Here is a 6,320-nt window from a genome sequence, read left to right as displayed (position 1 = left end):
TAAGTCACGTTTTAACTGTCGAAAAAATACCAATATTGTTTGTTCAGGCAACACTGATGAGAAACAATTTAAAGGCTCTATATATGGAAAAGCATTTGGTCACAGAAACAACTCAGAGCAGCAAAAGGAGAGGCAAGCAAGCGGAAAACCATTTAGCTGTTCTGATGGGAGTAAAAAACAAGAACAAAAGAGCACTCTGAACAGAGATATTAGAATTCAGACAGGACAAAAACGATTTGACTGTTCTGAGTGTGGTCAAAGATTTGGACGAAAGAGCACTCTGAACAATCACATGATAATTCATACAGGGCAAAAAGCATTTGCCTGTTCTGAGTGTGGTCAAATGTTTGGACTAAAGAGATACCTCAACACACACATGATAATTCATACGGGCCAAAAACCATTTGTCTGTTCTGAATGCGGTCAAAGATTTGGGCAAAAGAGCCACCTGAATGCACACATAATAATTCATACAGGGCAAAAACCATTTGTCTGTTCTGAGTGTGGTCAAAGATTTCGACAAAAGGGCACTCTGAACAGACACATGATAATTCATACAGGACAAAAACCATTTGTCTGTTCTGAATGCGGTCAAAGATTTGGGCAAAAGAGCCACCTGAATGCACACATGATAATTCATACAGGGCGGGTTGGTGCGTTGGAGTTCCTACTGGACACAAGCCTCGAGTGTCCTCGGTCCCACTATGAAGGGGTTTGCCAGGCGAGATCTTGGTATGAGGATGTTTCAGAAGAAACAAACCCAGCTAAAACCTCCACAAAGCGCCTAGACACCAGGGCGTATGAAGAGAATGGTGCAACTTCTCCCAGTGCTGTGGGGAGACATCTCCTCTGTATCAGCACTCAGCTGGGTCATCCACCAGATCAGCCGTATCATCCACCAGATAGTCCTCATCCTGGACCCCAGCAACAACACCCATCAATTTGCTAAAAGAATCCAGTGAAACTGCATCAATGTAAATCGGTCCATTGGGGAGAAGAAAAGATCTCTCACTGCTTTGCTTACTCAAACTTGAGAAGTGAGGCTGGAGATCAAAGGCAGTATTTGAGGAGAAGATAGGTCACCATTTTGAAGAGAGCCCTCGGATACAAAGCCAGTAATGTTAAGGGTGCAGCTTTAGACCCTGGTTCTGGGGCCCACTGCACTCTAGTAGAAGGAAATTCAAGGCAAATGAAAAAAAAAAAAGACACACCATTTAGCTGTTCTGATCAGAGTAAAAGACAGAAACAGAAGGGCACTCTGAACAAACACACATAATTCATAGTCATTCATAGTCATCAAAAGAAAATACAGTGTTGAAGATAAACAGCTGGGAGGGAGGCTAAACATCAAACCTTAGTGAAAGATTTTGCAGCACAGATTAGGAACAAAGACAAGAGAATACAAGCAAAACAGATAAGTTGCAAAAACTCCCAGGCTCTTGTACAGGAAGTTGGCAAACAACACAATTGAAGTACAACAACCTGAGTGAGAAGAAATTGAAAAATTCTGGAGACCACTCTTTGAAGACCCAAAACAACACCAAGAGGCTGAGTGGATTGAAAAAATAAAGCAGAAAAACAAAGACAAACAGCAAATGCCAGAAATTGTAATCACTGAAGAGGAGATCAGAAAGAAAATGAGTGAATACAGTAACTTCAAGGCACCTGGCATCAACAAAATCCCAAATTTTTGGCTGAAAGGACTGACAGCATAGCACCAACATTATGTCGTGGCTTTCACAAAAATATTGAGCGGAGAAGAGGACACACCAGACTAGCTAACGACTGGGAACACAAGCCTAATTCCAAAGACCAAGGAAACACAGCTTCCCAACAAGTACAGACCCATCTGCTGCCTAACAACAACGTACAAATGGCTGACAGGAATCATAACTGATGCCATTTATGAACATCTTGACACTGGTGGCTACCTGGAAAATGAACAGAAAGGTTGTTCCAGAAGAAGATTAGGAGCTAAAGACCAGTTACTGACAGACAAATCTATCCTGGAGGACTGCAAAAAAAAGGAGGAGGAACCTCAGCATGGCTTGGATTGATTACAAAAAGGCATTTGACAGTGTACCACACTCTTGGATCATGATGTGCTTAGAACTCTACAACATCAATGAGGAAATAAGAACTTTCCTGAGAGCACAAATGAACAAGTGGAACACCACCATCACCCTCAATCACACAGAGGGACAAATAACAATCCCAGACATACGAGTTCAGAGAGGAATATTTCAGGGAGACAGCCTCTCACTACTTTTATTCTGTTTAATCATAGACCCACTCAGCAAGATCCTGAAGGAGCAAGACATCAGGTATGACTTAAGAAGAGTCAGAGGAAAGAAAAAACAAAAACCTGTGAACTATCTGCTGTCATGGACGATTTGAAAATCTCTACCAACACAAAAAAGTGACTCAGTCAGCTCGTGGAAACTGTCCATAAGTTCTCCAAAGACATTAGTATGGAGTTTTGACTGGATACACAATCACAAAAGGTAAAAAGACAAAAACTGAAAACATACAATTGGATGAAGGGAGCTACATTGAAGATACATTGGGATACTTCCTGTTTTTTGCATGACATCTTTGTGCGCGCAGTTAATATCTACACGTGTGAAATAATATAATACGCCTGAATGCATTTTTTTTTTTTTTTTTTTTTCTTCTTTTTTTGTAACATGAGTGGTTTTGGCATTGAATTGATGCCATATCAGTTTCTCTGAGTGTAATAATGTCTTAATGTTGGAATTGTAAGTTTTTAGGAAAATATGGACTTTTTAGGGTGAAAACTGAAATTCACCCAAATTTTTTCCTTCAGTTCTTGATGGATTTTGATGATTGTTTTTGTTTTTCATCTAAACACTGATTTACAATCCTTCCTCACACACATATTGATCTTTTGAATTTTTTTGGAAATTGTAGAAATTTTTTATGGTGAAAATTGTGAAATTCATCAAAACACTTTTTTTTTTCTCTTTCAGTTTCTGACATTTTAATTCTGTTGGTTTTGTTTGATTCTTGTAAACACTGTTCATAATTTATCATTGTGGATATATGAAATAATACGAGGTCTGTGAGAAAAGTATCCGACCTTATTTTTTTTTTTTTTAAACCATATGGATTTGAATCACGTGTGATTGCATCAGGCAAGCTTGAACCTTCGTGCACATGCGTGAGTTTTTTCACGCCTGTCGGTTGCATCATTCGCCTGTGAGCAGGCTTTGAGTGAGGAGTGGTCCACCCTCTTGTCATTTTTTTCATTGTTTAGGAATGGCTCAGAGACTGTCGCTTTGCTTGATCAAAATTTTTTCAGAAAATGTGAGGGACATCAAAGTGGACACCATTCGAGAAATTCAGATGGTTTTTGGTGAAAATTTGATGGGCTTCAGAGATTACGGAGTGTTACTGTCGCTTTAAGGATGGCCCCGAGCGGCTGGTGGGGCACCGCGCTCCGAAGCCGCCATAGACAGTTGCTTTGCGAGATTCCTCCGCACATCTGTCTCAATGTGCTGAAAAAGTGCTGATGTCCACGTCTTTTCACAATTCCTGTGCTTGCCAGATGACATCCTGGATAAAACACAGCGTCCAGTTTGGAAATGAACGGCACATTCCACTGTTACAAGAGTTTTTGTCATGGAAAGAGGAGCGGAGGAATTCCGCGCGTCGCGGCGGTGCCGCATGGCGCAAAGCAATGCTGTGATGAAGCCTCACAGGGCATGTTCTGGCATGTCCAGGATCATCCACAATTTCTCAGATAATCACTAGACTGAAAAACCACCGACCGCTGTCTGAATGCCATCTCAAAGCCATCCTGTGAGACCAAAAGAGGTGGTACTTTTGTCTCGTTCCAGCAGCAAATCCATCGTGATGCGCAAAGCCTCTGCTCGGCTTACCATGACAAAATCTCTTGTTAAAAGTGAAATCTGCCGGAAAATGGTTGATGTCCAGCTCTTGTGATAACCAGAGAAATGGGACACAATGGTCACGGATCCAGCCAGCCATCTGTTTACAAATGAAATAGTCGTTCAGCCTGTTGATGGTGGTTTCGGAGCGTGGTGCGCCCCACAGCCGCTGGGGGCCGTCCTTAAAGCGACAGTAACACTCCTTATTCTCTGCCAAGCCCCTAACATTTTCACCGAAAGCCATCAAAATTTTTCAAATGGTTTCCAGCTGCCAGTCTCTAACAGTTTCTGAAAAAATTCTGATGGGGAAAAAAAGCCCAAACCATTCCGCCATTTCCTGGCAATGAAACAATGACGAGAGGGGTGGAGCAGTGCTCACTCAAAGCCTGCTCACAGGCGAATGACGCAAGCGACAGGCGTGGAAAAACTCACGCATGCGCACGAGGGTTCAAGCTTGGCTCATGTAATTACATGTGATTCAAATCCATATAGTTTTTGAAAAAAATAAAAAGGTCGGATTGTTTTCTCACAGACCTCAGAAATTTTAGTAAAAAATTGATTAAATTAAGGTGAAATTCATGCAAAGGTTTTCATTTGGATTCATATTCGGTTGATTTATTTAAACACTTCTCAGTTCTTCTTAACAGTTCTGATTTTTGTTGAAAACAAATATTGATTCACCCGCAGTTGTACAAGATCCCAAATTGCATGAGAGAAAAAATCACCACAAGATGGTATTCAAGGAATTTTAAACCGTCATTGAATTTTTGGAGGAGAATCTCAACTTCCAGCAAAAATATTTCCAGTAAATTTCTGTCCTCTGATCCAGTCAACACACTGCTGTCAACATTTCAGCTGCAACTTCAGGTTTCATTCAAAAGTCTATTTACACAATAATGTAAACACTAAAATGACTCTTACAGAATTAACAGCCGTTGGTAAAGTATTTTGGGGTGTGTCATCATTTTCCTCACCTGCATATTGCAGGGAAATAATTAGAATAAACCCGAGTGAGCTCTGGTTATTAATTAGAACCGGTTCATGATGTCTGCTGCTGTACCTGTAAGGTCAGAGGTCAAACCATCAGCGGGGACAAAAGTTGATGGTGGAGGTTCCACCAGCAGGTGATGGACTGAAGGTCATGTCCAAAATGATTGTTTCAAGAAGATTTTGTAGATTTTCCTGCAGAGAACCTGAATTAAAAGAAACAGTCTGAAAAATAGAGCGACCGCTGTGTCGTCGGTAAAACAACTGAGTCATCATGAGGTCAAGTTGTTTGTTGGCTTTGTGAGACAGTCGGCAGCAAAATCAAGGATGAGATCAAAGTGTGCGCTTAAAGAGCCCAGAGACGCCACTCGAGTGACCTTCAGTCCTCAGCTCAGTCTCAGTTCAGACTTGTGAAAACCGGTTTGAATCAGAGCCAAACTCAGCCATGTGTGAATGTTACGGAACTCCAAAATCAAACACTTTGTGTTCACTCAGTCACACAGTCTGAGTTTGACAAATTCAGTCTGACAGCAGCAGGAAACAAACTTCTAGACTCCAGAGAAACATCTGGATTCACCAGATAAATTCCACTGATCCTAAAACCTGCCTGGATCAGAGATGAAAATTTTCCACTGATCTGTGGATTTCAGAGTTTTTCTGGGTCATTTCTGAGATCAGTGTAAATCCGTAAAGAAAATGTTTGGGTGTTGGTGCTGCGCGGGTCATCAGTGCCAGTTAAATCTTTCCTCATATACATGTGAACCATAATGGTGCTGCTGAAACTCCAAACTAAAACGCTCAATGAAGTTGGTTACTTTTTCTACAAGAGTGAACTTTCATCCAATCAGAATCTCTGTAATATCTAAAGTCACTGAAAGAACCCGGATGTGGACATTTTGAGTGTCTGCAAGTTTGTTTTGTTGAGCTGCATCTGTAACATGATCAAAATTACAGAGAGGACGAAGACCACGTTAAAGACATCGATAGTGGTGTAAAAAAAAAAAAAAGTTTAAGTGGACATGAACGGGACAAAATCAAGACTCGTATGGAGTTAAATTTGTCTCAATACTTGCAAATGCACAGAGGGTGATTTACAAATATCTCTTGATTTGTACACGTGTTTTGTGATCCACAAACACAAAAGCATTTGCAAAACTGAAAATTCTGTTTGTGAAGTGTGATTCAGCATTTGTAGATCACCAATTACACACATTCATCGTGTTGCTCACTTACGCGGTATTGAGACATTCTCAGTGCAAAACTTAAGTTGAGATCCACAAATATGTAAGTTGCTATTTACATTTCCATCCAATAGATGGCAGTGCTGTTTATGCATTTTGACTGGCAGGGGGCGGTGCAGCTAAACACCAACAGGAGAACACAGTTTTCAGTTTTGCAAATGCTTTTGTGTTTGTGGATCAC

The 6,320-nt window shown here is 40.9% G+C and overlaps 1 protein-coding gene and 1 long non-coding RNA gene across 2 annotated transcripts in view; one reads left to right on the top strand and one right to left on the bottom strand.

The window, feature by feature from the left end:
* LOC117504818 overlaps window positions 1-6,320 on the bottom strand; it is a 3,434,143-nt gene that overhangs the window by 2,418,148 nt on the left and 1,009,675 nt on the right. The window lies entirely within an intron of this gene.
* Window positions 1-6,320, top strand: part of LOC117504873 — a 241,270-nt gene that overhangs the window by 173,342 nt on the left and 61,608 nt on the right. The window lies entirely within an intron of this gene.

Source organism: Thalassophryne amazonica, chromosome 23 (assembly GCF_902500255.1).
Source record: "Thalassophryne amazonica chromosome 23, fThaAma1.1, whole genome shotgun sequence".
Lineage (NCBI taxonomy): Eukaryota > Metazoa > Chordata > Actinopteri > Batrachoidiformes > Batrachoididae > Thalassophryne > Thalassophryne amazonica.
The sequence above is the reverse complement of the archived record's forward strand: the minus strand, read 5'-3'. Positions and strand labels throughout refer to the sequence as shown.